General features: G+C 36.4%; 1 long non-coding RNA gene across 1 annotated transcript in view; it reads right to left on the bottom strand.

Moving 5' to 3' along the window:
* Positions 1-2,711: 2,711 nt before the first annotated feature.
* Positions 2,712-25,862, bottom strand: part of LOC130419782 (uncharacterized) — a 32,521-nt gene continuing 9,370 nt past the window's right edge. Inside the window, exons 2-3 of the long non-coding RNA XR_008906543.1 lie at positions 17,392-17,553; positions 2,712-3,317 (exon numbers count right to left, since the gene is read on the bottom strand). This is a non-coding gene — a long non-coding RNA (uncharacterized LOC130419782). The remainder of the gene's footprint in view (positions 3,318-17,391; positions 17,554-25,862) is intronic.

The raw sequence follows: 25,862 nt of genomic DNA, 5'->3' as shown, positions 1-25,862 counted from the left end.
GTACCTTACAAATACCTGCAGCTGTCTGTTTTCAATAACTAAGAGGAGAAAATATGATACAAGAGCAGGTCTGCAGGGGTAAGTGTATTTACCGCGCCATAATCCCCAATAGAATTCAGACTGGCTTTCGGGAGTTTCTGCGTCCACATTTTCTGTTGGTTTTGGACCTAAGAGCTTATGAAATAAATTGTGTAATAATATGATTTAAATGTACCATTTTATATATATATTATATACATATATAATATATATGAAGCCTATATTGGTCAATTTGAAATTGAGTGTGCTGAAGTATTTACAGCATTAAAAAACCTAGTAAAAGAGTATGAAGGAGGGAAACGGAAATGAAAACAAAAAGGTTCCAATGCTTTGGAAATGTACAGCAGAACTGAGCCCCTCTTAGCTGCCACAGAGTGACATCATGCTAGAACTAATATTCCCTTCGTTCTCATTCATAACAGTCCAAATCCACCTCTTTCCATAAACATCTGAAGTTCAAATTAACTTTTCACGGGAGAGATGCTCTTCCAGTTTGGTTAAGTGTGAAAAAAGCTCATGAATCATGCAGACTGAACATCAATGACGACAGCTTTCTGTGGTTGTAAGAAAAGAAAAAAAACATCCGACTTTAAACCTAAAGTCCCTCAGTTTCAGTGAGGGCTATAAAAGACTATATTATTGTTCTGTTTGGGGTCCAGGACCCTTTTAATAGCTCAAACTTTAACACACATGCTTTACACTTTGTCAGGTTGAAATTTTGTGACTGATTATAAATATTTTAACTTGATAACATAAGTGTTGTCTTCCATAACATACAGAGCCAATTCAATATTGTTTTGGATGGCGGATGGTAAAATCCATTTGAGTCCAAAAGTTCAATTGCAGCTATATTTTCTTTAAACTAAATTTTGTTTTTATAAAATATGGATAAATTGATTTAACAGTGCATCAGTTTTTAGCCCAATTAATTTTATTGTGTTTTTCTTAATTGTACTTTTGCTTCTGTCAAATTATCCACAAACAAGCAACAATAAAACAACAATTCACATCTCTCAATGTTCACTTTGTGAAATAGAGTGTTAAAGCTTCAAATATAACTTTCTGCAATCCCTTTAAAAAAGAAAATATCGATTAATTAAAAAAATGTCAAGAGAACTTGGGGGTTAAACAGGCGAATTCAAACAGTTACAGACGCTGAGAAACCTAGAAAAAGAAAATGTTCCCCGGAGGATATGCCCTGTGACTCCATTTTCCTGTATTTATCCTGAACCGTGAGAGATAGTGATAGAGTTGTAAACTGTTTATGGTTTGCATCTCTCATCCTCCTCAGAAGAATAGTGGGTGAGCTTTTCCTGTGCAAAACATCACTCATAAACAAACCTCTCACACAAGCATTGTGTCTTCACTATTTCAACATGTATTTACAGATGGAGATGTATAGACAAATAAACATGCGTTGTCGGTATAAACTCTGTCCCCAGGCAATCTTTGTCCTCTCCTTCCTCTCTTTCTCTCATCAAAATGCCTATCTGGCAACTATTTAATAACTATTTGTCTCTATCAGACAAAATACCTACTGTATACTCGGGCTGACCTGCAAAGGCATCAATGAGTCATTTGTATGTTCACTTATGAATCCAAAACACATACACGTTCTGGTGAGAATGTAGGCAGCGGCGCCCAGCTCACCTCCTCATGTGTTTACTCAACCCCGTCAGCACTGGCTTATACACACGCACTAGGCCACACACACACTCAAGTACACAGGTGGGGCTTCGTGCCTACACAGACTGTTGCATTTGGTGCTTTACATGTGACAGAATAAATAAACAACTGCAGGCAAAAGTACTTAGCTGTGCTTGCTGGCTTCCTGCCATTCCAGAGGAGACAGGAGACACTGCTGTGATATGGTACACAGACAACATCTCTGGTGCTGGGTGGAACTCTTAGGTTATTTAGATAAATGAGCAGTGGACATGACATTTCATTTTACTGTAATGAAGAGAAAAATCATTTAAAACTTTCACGGATCTTCATCATTTGGGACAGCAAATGCAGATTTCGTCTGTAAACAAATTATCTATTGAAGTTGTGATTTGATTCCAGCATATTCAAGTCAAATGTCAATGTGGAAAATGTCCATAGTTTGAACTGTCATGAAAAGAAATGGATTAAAATAAGAAATATTTAAAAACAGAACATCGTTTACCATCGTTCTAGTTTTCCAGAATTTGTACATATATTTGAAATGCAGTATAAACATGTCAGATTAGAGAAATAGATATTAAATCAAAATAATTTTAATTTAAATTGACTTTTTCTGGTGCCCAAGCTGCCAGAATATTCTCTTTTTACGTTTTTTAGCTAAAAACGTAAAAAGAATTGTAAGATTTGCTCAACGATTATTAAGTCCAGTGGAGTGACAAATCTGTTTATAAATAATTTGGATTCTCTTGGAATGCTGTTATTCATAAGCATATTTTTATTTGTATTCATTTATTAATATTTTGCCGAATAACAATTGAAATGTATGTTACATATTTGTTTTTGCTGTTGGTTGTTTCTTCGTTGATTAAATATTTGCTGAAAAAAGTCTAGCACATAAATTTCAAATCTGTTAAAGATTGTTTTCTAAAAGATTTTCAATTATTTCAAAGAAAGATCAAAACTCTAAAACTGCTTTAATAAACTGTTCCAATTGTAATTACGGGACCTAAATATTTACCATTTTTTTAAAAAATCCTTTTCTTCTGGGAAATAATATGTGCCAGAGAACATAAATCAAATCAATATTAGAACAATCTATTCCTGTTCTTCCCTATGTGTTGTCCCTTACAGCCAAATTCTTGAAATTAAATTGTTGAAATGAATGGATAAGCCATGTTTAGCCAGTATTCAAATGATATGGACGACCACAGATATATAACAACACTCCAACACCAGTAGAAAGATCATTTTTACAAAATCTTTCTTTTTAGCACTTTTATAATGCTCTGGTATAATCACTAAAGATGAGCAAAGGGGATCTGCACTGCACATCATAACATGAATGGCCGAGACTGGAGCACACTTCCAGATGTGCTGGCCCGGGGCCTCGACGGGTCTCGTTGTAACTTCAGGCCAAGCTCATGCAAGGCTGGGGGCGGCGGGGTGCACACATTCCAGCATGTTCCAACGCTGACTGGGGACCACTGCTGGAAGTGTAACACAGACCCCGATGTGTGAGCAGGAAGTGAGCATGTCAAAACTCTGATTATTAAACATCCGACTGACTGGGATCATCCGGGACAGAGTTATCACTACACAGGGATGAGCGTCTGGGCAAGAGAGAAAACACAAATACAGACCATTTAAGCTAAATCAGTGAGGATCTCTCATATAGACGCACTGATTTCATAATAAGACAATGATATTTACTATACACTCCTTCTTCTCCAAAACCTTAGCCTGTTAACATTATTACACTCAAAGCAACTTTGATTTGGGTTAAATCATAAAGAACTGTTTACATTTTTTAAGATGTATTTGCCATGTTTGATTATATGTGGTAACATTGTACCCATATGGTATTTGCCCACTATTTAACTGAAGAATAAAGTCCATGCACGACAAAAAAGATGTATTTAATTGTTTAAATTTCCTTGTGTTGTTATGAACCCATGTACTGGTATTTTCCCTATTGAACACAAATGTTGAACAAAAAATTATGATAAAAAAGATATGAAGCATCACTTGGCCATGAGACTTGTTAGTTGTTGTCGTCCAAAATGTGCAATAAACTCAACTTCTTTTTACCTTAGCTCAAGGGTAAACAAGCCTATTTTACAATGTGGTAAAGACACAAATTGTACAAAAACTTGCAATTATTAGAACAAAGCAGGAAAAAAGCCTCCTCCCTGAACCTTATGTCACTAGGATGATCTCAGATTAAATTAAACAAATTACATTGTACAAATTAAAAATTGCCAATATTTTAATATGCGTTTTTTAGGACGTACCTACAGTGGAAAATAGATTTTAAAGATTAATGCTTATGGTGGACAGATGTCAGTGGTTAAGACTAATCAGGTAGACACAGTTGTGGTTTTGTGTGGACACCTGGGCGCTTCTGGATCTGACATTCTGACAGCTTTTAATTGGTGCGATTTGAAGTGAATTCAGTGTGTACTGAGTGCATGTGAAAGAAAATGATGATAGCACATGTTATAGCCCTGCGATGACAAAACTCCAGTTTATTGTTTTTGTACTTCAGCATTCAAATCAATTTCTGTAAATCAGCTGTCAAAACCAATAATGAATTTTGCTATAGATCTATAGATCATTACAAGGTAAAAGGTAAAATTAGAGAAAACATTTTTATACAGATTGAGACAGAAGCGAAACTAAAAAGTTTTTTAGAAGCTGTTAAAATAAATATAGTTAAATATAGTTTCAGATGTTTCAATTTAAATAGCTTAGAAGAAATAAAAATAGAAACTAATTGTCAAATACATTGAGAGTATGGACCTTTAAAGGATAGTTCACCCACAAATTAAAATTTTGTCATTATTTATTTTGTCATCCTCAAGTTTCCTAAACCTGTATACATTTCTTTGATCTGTTCAACACAAAGAAAGATATTTGGATGAATGTAAGCAACTGAGATTTCTGGGCAGCATTGACTACAATAGTAGAAAAAAAGGTATTGTAGTGCTATATATAATTTGTGTTCTGTTAAAAAACAAAAGAGGATATTTTGAATTTAAGAAAACCAAATTGTTCTTGGCATTTCTTTTTTGACTATACCCAATCTTAGTATTCCCCTTTGTGTTTAACAGAAAATATATATAGGTTTGGGGTTAGTAATTCATCATCTATGTGTGGAGCATCCCTTTAAATGAATGCAAATCGCACGTGAAATCATTACCATTGACTTGATAGCAGATCAAAGTTTGTGTCATTGTTGAGATCTCGGACACTCTATGGTGACATTTGTGAGACTTGTGGGTCTTTTTCTCAGGGGAAATATCTAACTGCTAAAGTTTCCATTTGCTCTAAATCGCATTGATGTATATGGGAGAAACGGAGACATTAAAGGGGTTCATCTCTGTTTTTTCCTTTGGGAAAATGTAATATTTAAGGTAATTGGTTTGTTCGGATCATCACTAATCCTAAATCGAGCAGCAGAAATGATCCTTGCTTTACCATCCAGCTATAATAAAAACAAGAAATACTCGGTATGTAATGGAACATTTCTTTTTTATTTAGTTTTTATTTAGTTGATGCTCCATGAGAAGAAACATGCACAGCCGTCAGTATAAACACATCCAAAGCACTTTTGCTACATGAAAGAAAATACATGAAACGAACAAGGTCACCAGAACTAAGTGGAAGAATAAGAATTAGAGAGAAGATGAAAACAAAAAGGATGACAAACAAAACCAAATGAGGGAGAGAGAGAGAGAGAGAGAGAGAGAGAGAGACAGAGAGAGAAGGGAAAGAGTGGGAGAGAGAGTCGGGGAGCAGTGTTTATACAAGTTTATGGAGAAAAAAAACAGAAGGCATGACATTGACAAAGGGAGAGAGAAAGGAGAGGAGAAAGCTTAGAGAGTTTAGATCATTAGTCTACTATGCTGGTTTTCATTATTACTGCGCAATGCCAGCCATGTAGTTAATCACACGGCACCCATTTAGGACTTCTGCCTTCAATCACAGCAGCGTACAAACATACACACACATACTCGAACCCTAAAGCCCAGCTTCTGAGGACCCTTCATGTCAGAAAGCCCTCTCCGCCCAAACTATCCATCGGCGAAGGCACCTTTTATAAGGCTGAGGGAGAGGACAGAAAAGAATCCGCAGGAAGCAGACTGAAAAGCCATAATGGCACTTCAGATGGATTGAGAGGAAGAGACGAGGAAGGAAAATCCTTAATGAATCCAGCATCCACCACTCCCAGAAAGACATTTAACCCAATACTTTGGATTCAAGCCTTCAATAAATATAGGAATTGATTGTAGGTAATTGATGGTAATATTGACATTATAGTTGCCACACTTGAAAAATGTCATAGCTTTGATTACTAAATTTAATAAAAGGGCAAAAACGCAGGCACACTTCTCAAGCTAAACATTTCACAAACAAAAAAACTATTTGTAAGATGCCTTGATTTCACTATAGAAACAGATTCATACATTTTAACGAGCAGTTTTATGTTTGGAAATCATGAAGTTCCTATTCTCAGTAATTGTCTCCACAGTAACTTTGACTGTCCACTGAAAACACAATCATGTCAAAGTGACCCGTTCAAATTCTCCAAACTACCATTGCTACATTACTCACTTCCAAATATAAAATAGAAGAGCAGCATATGAAAATCTGTTCCCAGCAGACACAATGAATCAAATTATATCACAAGCTCTTGGAAAAATATGTTGTTTCTTTAGTAATTCACCGGTTGGTTTTCCTTAAAAGCAAACAGGAAACATTAAAAAAACTCAGAAAATGCAAAAACACGATATGCAAGATTAATTTAATTTATTTCTTGAGTTTTTGTCATTTACTTTTATTTTCTTGTTACAAAGACAGACTCAATATGATACTGCCAAAAGAAAACTCCATCGATAAGCTGTGTTCCACAAACCTGTTTTGACTTCCACAGCCCCATCAGTAAAATCCCTTATATCATGCCTGAAATAGAAATATATTGTCCTTCTCCTTTAAACTATATAAACACTAAAATGGATATCTTATAGCATTAGAGGAATAATTGCTAATATTAAAAATATTAGTATTAACTAATCACAAATTTCACTGTATTTACTTTGAATCAGTGAGTGAAAAGATCTGACTGTCTTTTTTTTACATCAATAATAAATTATAATAATATTTTGAATATATAAATGTAAATAAAATAATTTTATTTTAAGCAAAATGTTCTGTTTCTTTAAGGTTTAAAAAACCCCTGGTACCTGTGTAAATTGGTTACGTGAACCTCTGTTTGGGAATCACCGGTCAATCAATACAACTTACAATGTGTTTTTTATTACGACAAGGGTTGTTCAACACTAAAAGTCTTTTTTGGATGTTGTGTTCGTGTGTTGTTGCTATACCCTTCACTAAGTCCGACAGGAAATGCAGTTAGAGCCCCATTTAGCGTACGAGCGAGCGGCACATATACGGGACGAGATATAATCAATGGGCCTCAGCATGTGGCTCTGATCAGGAGAGCATAATCTGATAATGTCAACTAACTTAAGCAAATGTGGTAACCACACTGATTATTAAAGTCATGAAGGATCTCGGCTTCCAAAAAGCAAGAAGAGAAGAAAACAAGAACATCTCAAGTACATTTCGCCACATGTGAAATTCAATTAAGCAACGGCCGCTTCATTAAGATGGAGATTGCTGCCCAAGGTCACCCGGAGTGGTTTCCTTTGAATTGCAATGAAGTCCTACACTGTTTGATGTGCATGCACTTTTTAGTTGGTTAACCGTTTATTTTCACTAACTGGTAATGCTAAGCAAGGCTGCTTTGAATTTAGTTTGAAAGGATGAAAGCATTTAGAAAAGAAAAATTAAGTCAGGGCAACTGAAACACTACATTTCTTCCATTCCAAATACTGACAAATATTACTCGGCACATGATCAGAGATTTCTGTTTGTGAACATTTCACAATATAATATTGAGAGATGATAAAGTGTTTATTGCGTGTCCAGTATTTTTTCTGTTCCATCCAATGCTTTGATGCTGTTGTATTTTGGGGAAAAAATCTATATGCAATTTAATATGATTTGGTGAATTATAATTAAAAGTTATTTATTTATTATATCATTAACTTATCTACCTAGTTAAAGAGAGTTTAACGGTTGAGAATTTAACTTATTTCTAGTAATTCAACTACATTACATCTATTCCTGACAACTAAAATAAGTACGGTACAAAATATTAATCATATTCCTAATATTAGCAATATTTATATGTATTAAAAAAACATGATTACTATTTTTAATTACAATCCAGTTGCATAGTTTTACATTTTCTGTGATTTAAATTTTCCAGGATAATGCAAGAAAAGTTAGATCAAATAAACCTTTACCGTTAGAACCTTTACCAGTGGTAGTTTTAAAATATAGCAAAATAATAAAAAAAAAATGTAGGGAATGAATTAGGGACGCACCGATACCGAACTCGTAGACTACTCATACTCGCAAAGATACAACGTTACCAAAAACCGATACCTCACGTGACATACCTGACCGAACTGACTGAATTTTTTTCTTTGATACTTTGTGACCAGCACATAAAACTATATATATGTTCATAATTTGTTTGAGGTGGAGATGTTTGTAAATATGAAGCTATTCTATTTTACTTAGTTTCAGTGTGTTGTGCTTGGAAATTTGCCACCTCACAAAAAGAACATGTAGGCATCGGTATCGGCCTTTTCCAGAAAAATATATCGGTACGTCCCCTTGGTCTTTAAAATATGGTATCGGTGCATAGACCAATAGTGAGTGTGCCAGATATTTATTAAAGAAAATATATTAGCAGGTTAAAAATTACCTTAATATGTATTGATATGTTAAGACAAAGCTGAAGTAAAGAACGATGTAGCTGTTAAGGGTAAACAGATGACAGGGGTCAGAAGTTCTAGGTTCATTACGGGCAGCATATATAATCAACAAAATCATGAAGTCATGCGAGCTCTAAGAATAGCTAGAGGGACAAAACTAAACATTCAACATGAGAAAAAAAATCTGACAATTAAACAGAAAGTGACCAACAGCCTTAAAAACAACATATTTTATGGCGCTCTAAACAGGAGAAGATCAAAGTGTCTTGAAGCTTAGCACATGTACAAACCGAGTTATGGAGTGAAGGTCAGACAAGCATCTATAATCTCCTTTAATAGTTCCTGGGGAGGTTAAAAAAGGAAAAAAACTAGAAGAGAGAAAAAAGAAGAAAAAGAAACAGAAAGCAAAGAGGAAGTAGCAAGAGAGAGGAGCGAACAATCTCGGGAACATCCCTTACTAAAACTAACAGCTGTTTAAACAATTCCAAGATAAAGAAATTGGCTCGATACATACAAAGCGGGACTTCAAAAGGCAGGAGTGAGCTGCTTATATTTACATAACTCATGGCTTGAAAGTCTCCTCAGTCCAAAGACATGGAGCCCTTTAATGCAGGGCAATAAAGCTCGAACCCTGTCCCATTCCTTCCATTTTCATCCAATGCGAGTTGGCTGAGGGCTTCAGGTCCACTCCGCTGAGCTGCGACTGCCCCACTGTCAAATATCTGACAGCTCAAGTTTACATTTGTAAAATGTGATCATTGTAAAACCATATGCTCCCTAAAACCCCAGCGTTTATCCAGCTTATCCCAGGAAATCGCTTACCTCTGTGACTAAGAACTGTGCTCACACAGGAAAGGTTACCTGCTTGTTAAGGATTTAGAGACGTTACAATTGATAGAATAAAAAGCATTTGTGCTTATCCATGTTTTGAAAAGTTTAATTTGGCTTTTGGAAGATTTACCACAATGGGGCCTATGAAGATTATAAAATGTGACCCTGGACAACAAAACTAGTTTTATGGGTCAATTTTTTGAAATTGATATTTTTACATAATCTGAAAGCTGAATAGATAAGCTTTCTATGAGGTGTTAGAGTAGGAAAATATCTGGCTGAGATACAACGCTTAAAACTCTGGATTCTGAGAGTGCAGAAAAATCCAAATAAGATAGGAAATTAAAAAATATCTTCATGGAACATGATCTCTACTTAATATGATAATGATTTTTGGCATTAAAGAAAAATCTATAATTTTGACCCATGCAATGAATTTTTGTCTTTTACTTAAAATGCTCCCGTGCTACTTAAGACTGGTTTTGTGATCCATTTTTTGGGCATGGAGAAGATTTTGGGCATCTACTCGGTTTTAAAACTTATGCAAGACCCTGAAGCCATTCAATATCTAAAAAAAACATACATAAAACTTGAGACATTTCACTCAAACATTTTGAACATTCTCTGTTTTGTGTAGAAATTAAAACTTGATACATGATCAATCTCTGAGAACAAAGAACAAACATTCAAAACATCAGTCAGTATAACAAAAACCTAGATTTAAATCAATGTCATTATGAATAATTCTTTGAATTAAAGTAAAAAATTATAATTAAGATAAAAAGTATACACGTTTTATTATTTGTCATTTTATTTATTTATTCATCCTTATTTAAAACAAACACTCTAATGAAGATTTATTCATAATCTTGAATGTACTTGTATGTAAATTACACTTTGTGATGCTGCATGGGATGCTTTATAAACATATATTATAATGTTGTTAATTTGTGGAAAAACATCTTTGCAGTTCAGAGCCCTGCTGTGCTTTTCTGGCTGGATGAAGTTTCAGCGCCCCTCGTAGGTTATTCTATGCAACAGAATTTTCACACTAAGCTTCTCCAACTAAAAATAAAATCAAACAAATGAACAAGCCAGACAGAGTAGAGCACAAAAGTAATCCAGGTTATAAACGTTACGATCTCTTCTTTTTTCAAGTTAAACAGTCTATAGGCTTGCCAGCAAAACCTAATCTTTTTTAATACAGTATCTATTTGACTAACTTTACTTTTTAGAAATTGTAAATAACAATGTTGATACATTGTGACAACTTGACTTTTTCTTTTCCAGAGACGTATTTCATAACTTTAGCTCAAATGCAGTATGTCTTTGTTATATATAGTTGAGCTTTGCCCACATGTTTTACTAAGTTGTGTTGTTTTTATTTAGCAAACATCCAAAATGACAGTAAAGCATTTTTAGCTAGGAAGAAATATATTTACAACTACGTGCTTCAAACTAACATATATGGTAAACCCCGAAGCACTGCTGGACTTTTGGCCCCAAACCCTATTACTGAGCCATAGCTCCTGTACCAAATTCCTTGTTGACAACTAGCACGTGTGTTCCCTACATGTTATTTTTAGTCGTGATTTAGTTTTACCTATTTTGTAAAAAAAAAAGAAAAAAAGTTGATCACAATTGATCCCGATTCTAAATAATGAATAGAATACATACTAATATTTAATCTACACTAAAAATATATGCAACAGTATCAATCTCAATCATACACATTATAAATACAACACAATTACAATTAAACAGTTTCTGAAGTGCCCAAATGTTCAGCTAATTATTTTAAATATAGTGACATATCAAACGTCTTGCAAATCTCTAATTTTAATTCAAGATTCAATTGAACACTTGTAAACTGTCCGTTTTGCCCTAAGTTAAGAAATAAACAAGCATGAATGTTTCAATTGCTGCTCCATCACATCCGTTCCAAGTCAATATAGGATGCTTTCACTATCTCTGCACTGCACATTAGTCTCTAATACTGGTACAAAATTTTAATAATTAAAATATCCGTATATACTACAACTCTTATTGTATATAAAAGAGCATTTGCACTTTTTTACTGTTTTTGCGATCATTTGTTTTTGTAATCATTTGTCTTCACACATTTTGTTGTGAATACTGAAATATTTAAAAATAAATTACGTATATATGGTGTGTCCAGTCCTGTCCTCCTACAGATTTTTTGAAAATTATAAAAGCACAGAGTTATGCAAAAAAATGTTCACACCTGTGTATATTAAATGCTTTGATGATAAAGGAAAGCTCTCAAGAGCCGTACCATTGTCTATAACTCGCAGACAATCAGTGTATATCTTCCCAAAGCATTAGTCTGCAGTGGGGAGTTCCAGCGAGTGTAAGTTTGCCTGTGCTGACAGGTGAACCTCATGGCTTCCCTTTGAACAGCCGGACTGATTTACAACACAGCCCAAGCTATGAGACTCACAGCGTTCCAGCCCTCTGATATCACCAGCCTACATTAGTAATTAATACAGTCTTAAGGAATGAGAGCACACGCTGGGGAAAACTTAGGAACCGGTCATTAGGCCCAACAGTTGCTAGTTTGACAGTGATGGTGTAGTAGTCTGATTTCTAATGTCTCAGTAATCACACATATATGCCTTATATGAAGCTATGAATGTGATGGGACGAAAACACAATTTTTGCAAACAAATCTGACTAACAGTTATTGGAGTTTAGTGCAAAGTTCATCAAAAGACTAACCCACCAGAATTTTTTTTTCTTTCAAGTTGCTTCAAGGATTAAATCTTTGGTGTTTCTGTACAACGATCTGATTTGCATGGCTTCAACTGGATGCTATCAGCAGGTGCAATTAATTCTTAGTGAATTACTGCCTAGGAATAAAAATTCAACGCCATAACTCAGTAAATCATTTTCAGATTGCCTTTAAAAGCGTACAAACATGTGAAATGTGTCTTGTTTCTTGACCCAGACCGAGTTTCCATTCGACACAGCCGAGAGGCAGAAAGGTAAGAGTGCTGACAGCCCAGCACGCTGACTAATTCACTCATCTGCCACGGCTGAGGCCACGACTCAACGCTCCATTCAGACTGTCCCACAGACAGACAGCCTCCTTTAGAAACATAACAGATCTGATAAAATCTCCCCAAATATTTCAGACATTCGGCTCAAACAAAGGAGAGGGGGTTGAGAGGGGCACTCATTATCGTTCCGGTCTTCAGATGGCCTGCCGTAAAATAGGGACGTCTCTTGTCACTTTTGCGGCACTTTGGCGGAACAGGCCACTTCAGTGGTGACGGGCCGGACCTGATCAACAAGAGACTCGAATCGGAGTGCCAAATATGATCAGGGTCTGTCTCCGAGAGTGAAGGGATAATTGCTATAGTTGCAGGTAATCGCTATAGACGCTTGCATTCCTCTAGATTATGGGACTCAGTTTTGGGGTAGCTGTTACCTCGGATGGCGGTGATTAAAGCTACAGGTATGCATGCGGTTTTGATAAAAGAGCCTTGACTTGAGAGGTTAAATGTGTTAGGCTGAACACGGTTGGTCGACACTAACGCCAAAGGGCTCCCACAATTTTCTAATCTTGATGAGGTACGGTTGTTTTCCCAGTTCAATTTACATAAATATGCACGTAGTTGACAACAGGATCCCTGATGTCTGGCCAGTGCCATCTGAACCTATTCTCTGCCACTTTCCGCTGTATTCTTGTGTGCAATAGAAAATTGTATTAATCAGAAGAAAAGGTTAATGCATTAAGAAGGCAAATGGGTAAAAGCTGCAATTATACTTTATACTTAGAAATAAAGAAACTTAAAAGCATTTCAATGATGAGATAAAAAATGTTGTTTGCCCAAAGAACCTTTTAGCGGAAGGTTCTTAAAAGATCCATTTCTATCTAGCCTCTTAATACTCTTCTGGTCCATGATTCTGATTGGTTGTGGCCTGTTCCAAGCCTCTGTAAAATTCCCCAAAATAATATTGCCTAACAAGACCCCTTAGCTGTTTGAAAATCACCGTAAACCATGGCTTCTTGGGGCTTATTGTCTTAGTAGAATCTTTCTCCAGCCCAACAAATAACCTTTAAGGAACAATCTGTATTTTTGTGCACCTAAACCACCAAACTATTGGACAAGAGACATATGGTCCCGCCCACAAACACTGGTCGTGCCCGTGTCACTGTGTTGGGCTGCTCAAACAAACAGCAATGATTTGATAGCACCGCTGATCCACAATGTTTGCGTTTGTCAGTGAAATCCCCCTACCAATGGATTACTTATAATTACATATTAACCTGGAACACTAGAAAGTATTTTGGCATTAAAATATTGAAACGCTCCATCTTCAACTCTTTGAACACCAAAAGACAGTTGGTAAGAAGTGCTGGAATGTGTATTTGCTTTGTGCTAAGTGCTCCTCAGCTCTGTTTTGGGTTAGGTGACTCAGACATGGCCACAAACAATAAATGGATTTCAAAGTAAAAGCTGACCCTCTTAGCCCAAGGTGCAACATTAAAGAGATGTTTAGGTACCTAGCGTGTGCCAGGCGGGGTTTTATGTACCCACGCGAGCTTAGGTCAGAGAAGCAAGATCCGTCAATGCACAAGAACAAGCGGAGTCATGCGGCCACGCAGATAAGCCACGGATGCCAGGCGCCCTACGGACATCCTTATCAGTTCTCCAGTGCACTCTGGAATAGATAATGGCACTCTCCGGGCGCTTGCTGCACTCCCTCTCCAATGTTTACTGAGCCACATCAAAGGCTGAAGCGTGAGCAGGCCAGTCATGTTAGTCATTGACAAATTAAGCATAGACTCATCTGGTCGTGGACCACCCCCCAGTCCCCCCCTTCTGCACTTTAATGGACTCGCTGTTCAGTCCGTCCAGTTCTCCTGCTTTGCCCGGAGGTGTTCCACACAGTAATTACTCCTGGGTAATGACAGCCAACACTTCAGTAGGTTGTAAACGGCAGGAGGCTTGTAAAGAGGCTGTGACCGGTAGAGGCGTTAGCGTGCTGGGCTGAAGCTACAACAGCGGGGACGAGGCCCACCCACCAACCCAAGTTTACTCTTCACTGCCCTACTCCACACTCCTCTTCTCGACTGTGCGACTCTGCCACTCTTTTTTGCTTTATCTGGTTGTTCTATACTTTTCTTCTGCACAGTATTCTTCTCTAGTGCAGTACTGTATTCTTCAAAAGTCTGCACCATTTAAAGTAAAATATGTCATTCACAACTCTTCACTGCTACTAGATACTGTGTTTAGCTGTACAATATTGGACTGTCCAACAAAGTACTGTTTGTAAAATCATGGTTGTCGCAGGAAAGCCTCCGGACACAAAGATTAAATCATGTCACATGCTAAGCATCTCCTATTCTATCATGTTTGAAATGAATTGACTGAGGAGCTGAAGGCATGCTTAAGGACATGAGTGATAAGAAGAATTCTACATAATTTACTGTCTGTCATTATCATTTCAAAGGATTAGTTCACAACAAAAATAAAATTTCTCTCAAAATGTATTCACCCTTGTGTTATCCTACAGTAGATATACAGGACTTTCATTCTTTAGCTGAACATAAAGGTTGTTACTTAAAGGGATTGTTCACATAAAAATTATTATTATTTTATCATGTACTCATACTCATGTCAGTCCAAATCTGTTTGACTTTCTTCTGTAGGACTCAAAAGAAGATATTATCAAGAACGTTTATAACAAAGAATGTCAGATCCCATTGACTTCCACTGTATAGACACCAAACCACTTCGACATTTCTCAAAAAAATATTATTTGGTGTTTATTTGGAAAAACTTTGTTTTTAGGAGTTTCCAAAATGATATCGATCCATTGACTTTATATCCAAGTGATATCAATCGTGAGTTTTGAACAATTAAAAAAAACAGAGTTGTCTGGTTTTGGATATAAACTCTTCAAATTTGAACAGAAGTTTTATTCTTATTCTTTATTATTTCTTTAATTTGTATTTTTACTCATTTAGCTAAATTTAAACCAAAACAAGTAAATACCAATACGCTGAATTCCATTAGGTAACACGTCGATAATACAATTTTGTTTGTGTTTGGCTGAATGAGAGGAAGTCATATACATCTGGGATGGCATGAGGGTGAGTAGATTATAAGAGAGTTTACATATTTAAGTGAACTACTCCATTACGGCCAAATAAATACTGTTCAATTCAACTAAACAAAGACCTTCTGACATACACATCACTTTGATAAAAAGGTCCGTGTCATTTGATGAATTATGACACATTACCTCATAGTAGTTTTTAGGGAACCCCATTCCCACTGAAAGTGTTGACTGTTCAACACACAATATTAATATATGTCTTTCAAGCGTTTCCTAAGGAGAAGGGGCTTACTTACTTATTTCCATTCAATGTAAAAATTCTAAAAATAGGTAGTGTGGAAACCAACTAAATTTTACATTTCTGAAATGTGTGGTTGCCAGGGCATTGCTGCCCAGTTGCTAAGGGGGTCTGAGGGATTTAGGGTGTTGCTATGTGATTGCTGCAGGTGGCTTATTCAATACATGGCAATCATTTTTTTTTTCACTTAATCTTACACAAAACAAAAATCTTACGTCTGTTTAAGTTAAATCTGCAATCCTTTTTTGCTAAAATAATCAAAGATATATAAATTCACAAGTAAAATAAAAAACAAAATCAGTCTTCCAAATTGTCTCTTTACCCCAATGTGCAGCTTTTAGCTTATAAAACAATTGATTTGTTGGGTTAAATTTCACAGAAATTACATTTTTAACAATGAAGTTTAACATTATTTGTCTTAAACCCATATTAAGATGTAAAGTAAGCTGCAATTTTACATTTCAAACAGAGATGGCGACATAAGGGCAAAAGAAAACAATTACAGCTTTTATAAATGAGTCCTTCCAGGCTTCATGGTTTGAGGTAAATATCAAGTCTATCCAATGTTAAAACTGATGTTTTCCTAAGCAAGCACTGCTTACACAATTCTGAATTGTTTGCTTTGCCTTCCTTTATTGGGAGCTTAATTTCTGTCTGTGACCCAACATAATTGTTTGTACATGTGTTTGTACATGCATGCGTTAACGATAGCTGTCCAGACAACAGGAAAGCCCTTCAATATCTCAGGACACCAGAATTCAGACACACAGTAGATTGACCTATGACCCCAGAGCCCGCTGTCTTGCTATCGCTCTCCCATTATCTCTAAGTGAATCTCTGTCTTAAAGCCACGGCGCCTCAGGTTATTTTGTGGGAAAGAAAAATGACTTTAGCTTCGCAGGCTGCGAAGATCAGAGGACACTTACTATGCTTGCAGTAACATAACCCGAACGTTCATTGTCATCCAAGTCCTTAGAGTTGGAATTCTGGATATTTTACAATTCAAAAATGACCAATAAGGAGTATTAGAAAGGAATTGAATTTGCTTCAAAACATTAAGCTGTCAGCTTGAATTAAAGTGTTTTCTTTTAGGCAGGCAAACGTATCTGGCATTCGAAAGTAAAAACTGTCGATCCCAGTACAAGAAGAATGTAGTTTGAGCCTCAAACTTGATTTAGTGGTAAGGTTTGAAAAAGCGCAATGACGGGAAAGTTACAGTAATTTAGAGGGATTAGATTTTCCTTTGAGTGCGGAAAACACAAAGTGTCTATAATGAAACAGCAGTTAACCATTTATCACAGTTTCCTATTTATCATGCTAATTGGTCAGGTACGGAAATACTGTTTGTTTTAAACAATTATGGTTTGCTTTCGTGCCCTGCAATAGTGTGTCAAAGCTCACAGCTGTAAAGAATTTCTGCCTTTACCATATGATTTAACTCTCGCTTTGGTGTTGTCATGTGGCAACTTTGCTCTCTTACTATGTAAAAAATGTGGTTTACTCAGTCCTTTACCATACAGTTCTTACCACAATACCATGCTTGAATTGCAGTAATGCATTTCCTAGAGTCTTTATGGATAGAAACATCAAGTATATTTCTGCAGTTTACTGACTTACCTATTAGAGTTCTGTTCCAAGCTTCCATTAAACAGCAGCACAAATGCTGACTCGACTAAAATCACTTTCCAGATCCAGAATTACATCCCCTCAACGGCTGTGTGCTTAAAAACCGAAGATCTTTCTAGTTTTAAGCGTCTCCGTGGTACAACCCCTCCAAACCTTGATAATATAAACAAAAACAAGGCTAAAGAGTTGTAAATCAGTGTTCATTCATGATGGTCTTAAGCTGTACATTTTCTTTCACAAACTCTTGACTCAGACTTTTAAAACGTATCTTAAAACACACTTGTTCACCAGGGACTTGCTTTAAAAGTTTTATTATCTTATTAAAAAGATAGTTCACCCAAAAATGAAAATTCAGTCATCATTACTTAACCTCACGTAGCCTAATTTCATACCTGTAAAAATTAGTTATGTAATTAGAATGTTAGCAATTTTAACTGATGGGACACAGCATAGCAGGAAACATGTAATGGTAGTCAAAGGTGTCCGAGAACTGTTTGTTTTCCTAAATTCTTAGGAATATCTTACTTTGTGTTCGAATATTCGATATTTTTTTCTACTATGGTAGTGGATGATGTCCCAGGATGGAAAATATCTACCATTCTTCCAATTATGTTTCTTTGTGAAAAACAGAACAAAGAAATGTATACAGGTTTGCAACACCCTTAGCCAGTAAATTATGACAGAATTCTAGTTTTTGGGTAAACCACCTCTTTAAAATTTTAATGTTGCTTCTAATTCTTTTATTTCTGTTACATTAAGTCTTGATGTACGCATGTCAATTGTTTTCACATTTTATCTCAGTTTGTGTGCTTTAGAAATTTAACACGTGACCTTGGCATTGTTACTGTACCATTTAAGATACAGGAACAGTGTACAATTCTGATTTATGTTTTCTGGATTCGTTAAAAATCAACACAGTCATATTCCATTTAAAGACGAGGAATAAATAGTTATGATGAGCTTGATTTTGACAGCAATATTTAAGAATGATAATGATTCACTCATTTTAAAATAACACACAATTTAAATTTAAAGGAGATCGAATAAAAGAACATAAACAGAGTACACAAAAGTGTATACTTTCACAGAAAAAAATATATAAAAATTTGTTGTGCTGTAGTAACGTTATTGAAGCTACCGTATGTGCAAAAATGAATGTAGGAGGAAATTATATATTTTAGATTGTTACAACATTCTCATTATAAAGGGTTCATTTATGAAATAAACTTCCTTCTGTTTGCCGATTTTTCTTCCCCCCATGAAAACTGACACCGGCAGACTGTGAGAGACTATTAAACAACAATGTCTTCTGTCAATATGAGTCAGACATAGAGAAGACCATAGGGTTTTGTGTGTGTGCGTGCGAGTCTTGTCTCCTGACAGTATTTAGAATACACACACAGATGCGAGTGGGATAAAAGAGCGTTTTGTGAACGGCGATTTCCAGTTATCGTTAAAACACGGTGCCGCAGTAAACAGTGCAGCACTGGGTGGCCATGCGAAAGTTTAAACAAAGAGAGCGGCAGAGTGAAATATTTCACATTCAGCAGAGCGCAGTTACGAAACGTAGAAAGAATGAGGGGCAGACACAACAGTACATCACAAACAAGCACCAAATGTCAACATGCAGCGCTGAATGTGTAATTCAACTATGAGTACAGTGTCTAAAGAAAGAGACAGCTGAAACATTGTCTCCAGAATGAAGTGCTAGAAAATGATTGTGAACATTGAAGCACTAAATATTAAATCAGTGAGACTTTCTAGGGCAAATTAATAAAGGTTTTGGATATTGATATTGAACATTTCTATGTTATTATTGGAAAAAACAAATACATTTTGAGAGGATATTTTGTAATAACATGCCCCAATATCACTATCACAGATATAACAATGGGAATCTATCGACCCTTATTTTGGCATTTAATTTTCTATGAAATACAATATGCTGTCTACAGTAAAAAAAACATTAACAAACATACACTATAGGCTACTTGAGGGCCTTTTAAGAAACATAAACATATAACATACAAATGTATGATACAACCAAACATGTATCATACAAAAATAGCAAACCAATATCTAGGATAAAAGTAACTAAATGATCAACTGTATACAATAACAACAAATCATAACACGTGAAAATGCCAGATCTAACTTTAAAAAACTAAAACTTTCACTTCAAATTTATATCAAAGTTCTCCAAAAACTAGGATGTTATGTAGAACAGATTTATTTTTTGGCAAGTAATTTATACCATAGCAAGAAAACACATCTACATCCATCTTAAACATTTAAAATGAGCATATACATGCATTTCATTATTATTAAAGAGAGTCTCAATGTGTTTATATCTCAGTTCTAAACACAAGTTCAGTTTGTGAAATGAATGAACTGCTGGTGTTCGTACCGTTCTAGAGGCATTTTGTTTATATGCAGGCTGGTGTGTAACATCTCGGATAAACAGAGACATCCTGGCTGGGTTAAAAGGATGAAGACAGTGAGTGACAAAGCAACAAATAGCAAATCAGCTGCCAAGTTGCGAAAAGCTGCCGTCGGGGATGCAGCCTTAGACAAAATACTCTTGTGTCTTCATGCGAGTAGCTAAGACCATTGAGATCTCCCAGGGTCGTGTTTAAGCGAATACAAAATGAAACGTTGGTGACTCTTCCCTTCACCATCAGGTGTTGTGTATTAACGTTTTAAGGCTGTTTACTTCGAGTCAGATCTGCAACAGTGATAGTCACTGTAAAGGTTGTAGCGTTTAAAAGGTCTTTGATCGAAATATAAATAAGCCAGACAAAAGAATGTATTATGAAAAAAAACACTTTTACTTGTTCAGCTTTTTGAATCAGGTCAAGCATAAAATGTTTCCTTTTGTAACACTGTTGCTTACAAAGAATTATAAACAAACGTTTGTTTTGATGTTCTAGAGTCTTGGTTTGGTAAACAGTTGTCACAACATAAGGCTAAATTTGTCTAGGGTACACAAAGTCTGATAAGGCAGTATTTTACTTGTGTAACTGATCCAGAACTGTTTGTGATATGATACCTCTAATCATGCGCCTTGTTGGGGAGAGATGAGCAGTTACTTTTCTAAGGGATCGGATGATTGTAGCCCAAAAAATCCAATAACTTAAATTGATGACGGAACCCAAGCCGTGTTTATAGACTAACAATTATATACTAAGGTTGGGACCCGAGATTTTCTATCTATCTATCTATCTATCTAACTATCTTAACACTTTAGAAATGGTAATAAATCAATAAGCTGTGACTTTTGCACAAACAAGTACTACTTAGGGTTTTCTTTAGGTAACATAAAACTCTGTTTTAAAGAGAAGAAAAAAATTCTGACATTTTTATTCATGCTCATATCATTTCAAATCTGTATATGACTCTTTCTTCTGTTGAACATTCAATTTGAGTCCATACAATGGAAGTCAATGGGGACTTGTGTTGTTAACCACATTCTTCAAAATATATTCTGTGTTCTGCAGCCGTAAGAAGTCATGAAAGTAAAAAGAAACAGTTTTGGGTGCACTGTCCTGTTCACAGTTTCCCTCAGAAGACCCAAGTTCTCGCACACGTGTATCACCCACCTTCGCTTTGTTTAAGATACTTAATTTCACAACTCAAAACAGATAGGCTTGTTTGGAACGTTTCTCTTTATTTCTCAGAAGCAACTGTGGCGATAACAGACACGTCTCATTATTTCTGATCAGACCTGACAGCGGACTTTAAAACCGTTTGAAGTCGGCAGTGCCCCTGCTGTTATCTAAAACTAGCCGCCTGCAGACCTCTCACCATGGGGCATCTGGACTGGCGGCACTCGGCCGCTCTCAGCTCACCGCTTTGCGCTGGGCACTTAGAGAGATTAATACATAGCTAAGGGTCAGGAGAAAGTTTAGGAAACTTTCAGTAACAACAGCTGAATTCTGTTGTGCACGAAACATCAGGTGACAGCAGCGAGACTGGTTTAATAAATGAATTTATAATTAACTTTGAAGTCAGCTGAATAAATCTAGAAAACACAGAGTAACAAGAGGGATCTAAAAGTCTGAGGCAAAAAGTGAAAATGCTTAAATTTTTGCAGTTTTCTAATATAACTTTTTAATAAGAATTTTTATTTTTCAATTTATGCACATCATATATATATTATGCAAATAGGAAAAAGGGATTTGAAAAGCAAAAATAAGATTTCAGCATTTCATAGTATTTGGTGCAGGTATGCTGCCTTATGCTTACGTTTTATATACATTTATATATTTAACGTCATAACTTTTTTTATTTTTACTTTATTAAATCATGAAACTTCCCATAACATCTTTCTATATGCTTTGAGTTTCATGCAAAATTTTAGGTACCTAAAAATGTGAATTCCTTCATCATTTACTCATCCTTATGTCATTCCAAACCTGTACGTATTTTTTTTAATGCACAACACAGAAGAAGATCTTTTGACTTCCTCCATATGGACAAAAAACCACTGAGACATTCAAAATATCTTCCCTTGTGATCCACAAGAGTCATATACACATATGAATAAATGGTGACAGAATTTGTATTTTTGGGTGAACTATCCCTTTAACAAATAAAAGGCACAGTGATGGTTCAAAGGTTGAACAACAGTGCCCCCCTGAGATAACAAACTTGCTTGTGTCAATGCACCCTGACCCATAAACTATGACCTGTTCAACTTTCCTTTACAATTTCACCAATGTCATCACCTTTTTAACCAGCACTCTGACTTCAACGCTGCTGACGGCTAAGTATAATGCAGAGTGTGACATGGTTTATATCTTTTCAAAAACACTCCATGAACAATCTGTCTGTCTTTCCTAAACATTCACCAGCGTACCATCATGTAACAGGTAACTTAAGAATAGAGTCGCTTTGGAAATTTCATAAAAAGCTTTTGAATTATGTACCTTATTAAGTGTCTCTGCACAGAGGCAGAAGCTTTCAGCAGCCTCGCTAATAGGCCGGCTTTGAGGACACAATAAGGCATTGTCTCCTGCCTCCCTCTCTACGGAAGGAAGTGGATGAGCGAAACAGAAAACCAGGAGCTGTATGAATCAAAGCAATCATCAGAGAGATGCAGCCTGGGGTCAGTATCTGTTGCACCATAGCCATGGTGACAGAGATAAGACATGTTTTTGCAGTGATAATGCAGGCATATGTATGCTGTCTGTGGAGAAAAAGCGCTGATCCAGATTTTAAATCAGCTAGAATCATCTCTGAACAAAACCAGCAGAAGTTAATAGGATTTTTGAAATATATTTTAGGTATATTCAATCGAATAATGATAGAATGTCAACTAAGTTACCATCAACTCTGTTACTACGTGTCTCTTTTTTCCCTCTTCGTTTCTCTGTTTATCGCTTGTTACTATCTCTCTGTCACTACCACTATGAGCGCAAACACTGATGTGGCACCTGACACCTGGAGAGGTCCACATCTCTCGCCATCCCACCCTAGGTGCACTCTTCCTCCTCGCACTTCACAGACCCTCAGAGGAGGATGCGGTCCGGTGCGATATCTCCCCTCTGGCAGCGTACAGAAACCTTAGGTCTGTCTGCACTTAATGGACCCACGGTCTCACAGCCCCCCTGTCGCCTCTCACCTCAGACAGTGTGGCACGTCTGGAGTCCAGATCCGTGTGTGAGGAGGCAGTACTCAGAGCTAAGTGCACCTAAGAGCTGCCTCTTCAAGGGCACAAGCCACACGGAGATGGTGTTTGCGAAGCGCATTGTCTACGCCACATTTTGTCAAGCTTACGGTGTGTTCCAACATGTGGATCAAGAGCGGTCCTTTTCAATACACACCATAAATCTCTGGTAAGCCTCGGCCATGGGTACAAACAGTATGTGATTTCAGGTTCATCCTCTTAGCACCGTATTCATGTCAACTTCAATTTACAACCCGATGGCTGAATTCGTAGCTTCAAAACTTAGAGTTGTGTTAATGGTCTTAAAACCAGTAAAACAATACACAACAGAAAAGAAAAGAAACCAAAATATTGCATATTTTCCATTGCTTGTCGACGCCCTTCAGTAAAACTAAAAGGTTTCCTGTAACTATGCCACTGACATTAGATTCTTTATGAATATAGGCGATAAACAGGAGCAGTGCTTAATTAGGAAAGTCTCAATATTAGAGCAAGAAGATTGAGATAATACAGTTAAGTGACGAATACTTTAAAAATTGCTACATTTTTGTAACTATTACATAAACACACTTAAATTGTATAATTGTTCAAATAAAATTAACTTAATTTTGAATGTTGAAGCTTGTCCTCCGAGCAAAAACAGACGCTGTCTGCAACGAGACAGACGAAAGCCAATGATATTTCACAATTAAGGCTGACGTAACGTGGCGTCATATTTGAATGGCCGGAAACACAGCCGAAACCGGAAGACAGCATATGGTGATCGCTTTCACGTCTGTTCCCCATCGTTTGACCTCGGTACACTTTGAAAATTCGTAATTTTTAAACATTTTAGCAGTTTTGTATCTGTATCATGTGTTTTATGTTATTTAATAAATAAATGTGTTGTGTTACTTGCTCAAAATGCCTGAATATGTGTACATGTGTTTAGAATATCTCCATAAAATGGAAGGAAGGAGGCGGGAACCGGCAAACATTTAAACGTTTAATATAAATAATAACAGCCGGCGGCCCCTCACGGCCGACCGCCGGCGAACAAAACATAAATTAAAAAAAACTAGAACATAAATACATATACAAACACTTCGGGCCCGGACCTCTCTCCTAGACGGTCCGGTCGCTCGTTCCTTTTATACGCTCCCTATCTCCTACGTGATTCGAGCCCGGTGTGCGCACAGCTGGCGCTCATTCACAAATACTCACCGGACTCGAACCACGGTCTCGCCCCGCCTACTCTACTACAATGTGTAATGTAAATACAGTTATCACGACATTTTGAAATGAAAATCAATCCAAAACCCATTCTATGATTGCAAAATATGTATCCAAAATGTAACGTTACATTTTATAATGACGGTAGGAGATAGTCTTGCCTGCAGCTGGGAGAAGCGCTATTTTAGAAAACGCTCATGTTTGTCGTATTTGAGGAATGGACAAACGACACACCTATTCTGTCCTTCAACCCATACGACTGTGTAAGACAGTTGATATTTTCTAATAACAGTTCACTTTGTTTAACACAGTTACTTGTTTGATCAAATTTTTTCTCAACATGGTGACTGTGTATAGCTTTGAACACGCCAAATGTTAAAACGGAAACTTGAATATCAAGAAACCTGTTGGCTGAAACTGTTAAACATTAATCTCAGACACAGCTGCTTTTATAGTTGTTTGCCACATGAACTGATCACTGACCGTGTCCGTGCTCAAGCAAGGTTTGTCCTAAACAATTACTTAATATAAACATATTGCTTTACGTCAAAGATATCAAAAAGAGAAAGAGAAAAAGAGAAGCCTCTTCACAGGGATGAATTATCATGGTGGCCAATTACGTTTCACTTCAAAATAGATTGCATTGTTTTAAATAATAAAGTAAAATTCACAGAAACACGATTTCACTTGTTTAGCTCAGTAAGAAAGGGCTAAATGGAATTGTAACAGGGAAAATATGTGTGTATTTCATATTCATATTTAATCATTCATTCATATTTATTTACTTATAACTTCTTATGAAATCTGTATTACATAAGGGTTATTCCAACAAATATTAACAATATTGACATCAGCACAGTAAAAACCTTTGGTAAAACCTTGATTTATTTAATAAGTTTAATTACTCAAGTCATTTAAAACCCTGTAAATTCACTTCTAAACTGCATCTCAAATGAACCTAAACAAAGCAACAGTGAAAATCCTACTAGCCTGCTAGCATCTTGTTCGCACAAAGACATCTGCTTTAGAATTAAGAGTAAGTCGTCGTTGAAACAAACAAGGCCTCTTAAGTATTGCGGGCAAAGACAATGTTGTCCTGTTGGGAAAACCCATTGCCTCCTTTGAAGAGAAATAAGAGTCCACCCACATGCGCAAGGTAATCCTATTACCCAGGAGACAAGGGGATCACTGCTTTCGATCAGGGGTCAGGCCCTCAATGACCTCACTCTTACAGGAACAATGGCATGGAAAAAAGAGAAAAACCAGTCTGAGAGCCTTGCAGTGTTGTTAGAGGAAAGTCTCTTACATTTTGACAAACCTTACCTATTCAACAACCCCACAATTGAAGACGGGATCAATGTCAGCTGGTTCCAGGGCTATATTTACATTCAAAGTGAATTGTGTCAGTGCATTCATGTATCTTCATTGGAATCAAACCAAAAATGTTGGCGTTGCTGGTGCCGTGCTCTACCAACTGAGCAACAGGAAGACACAGGTTATAGGTTTGGGGCTTATGGGTAGAATTAGTCATGCATCCTGGGAAATGTTCACTGGGAAGGTCTGCCTAAGCCTAAACTTTTTC

Source organism: Triplophysa dalaica, chromosome 4 (assembly GCF_015846415.1).
Source record: "Triplophysa dalaica isolate WHDGS20190420 chromosome 4, ASM1584641v1, whole genome shotgun sequence".
Taxonomy (NCBI): Eukaryota; Metazoa; Chordata; class Actinopteri; order Cypriniformes; family Nemacheilidae; genus Triplophysa; species Triplophysa dalaica.
The sequence above is the reverse complement of the archived record's forward strand: the minus strand, read 5'-3'. Positions and strand labels throughout refer to the sequence as shown.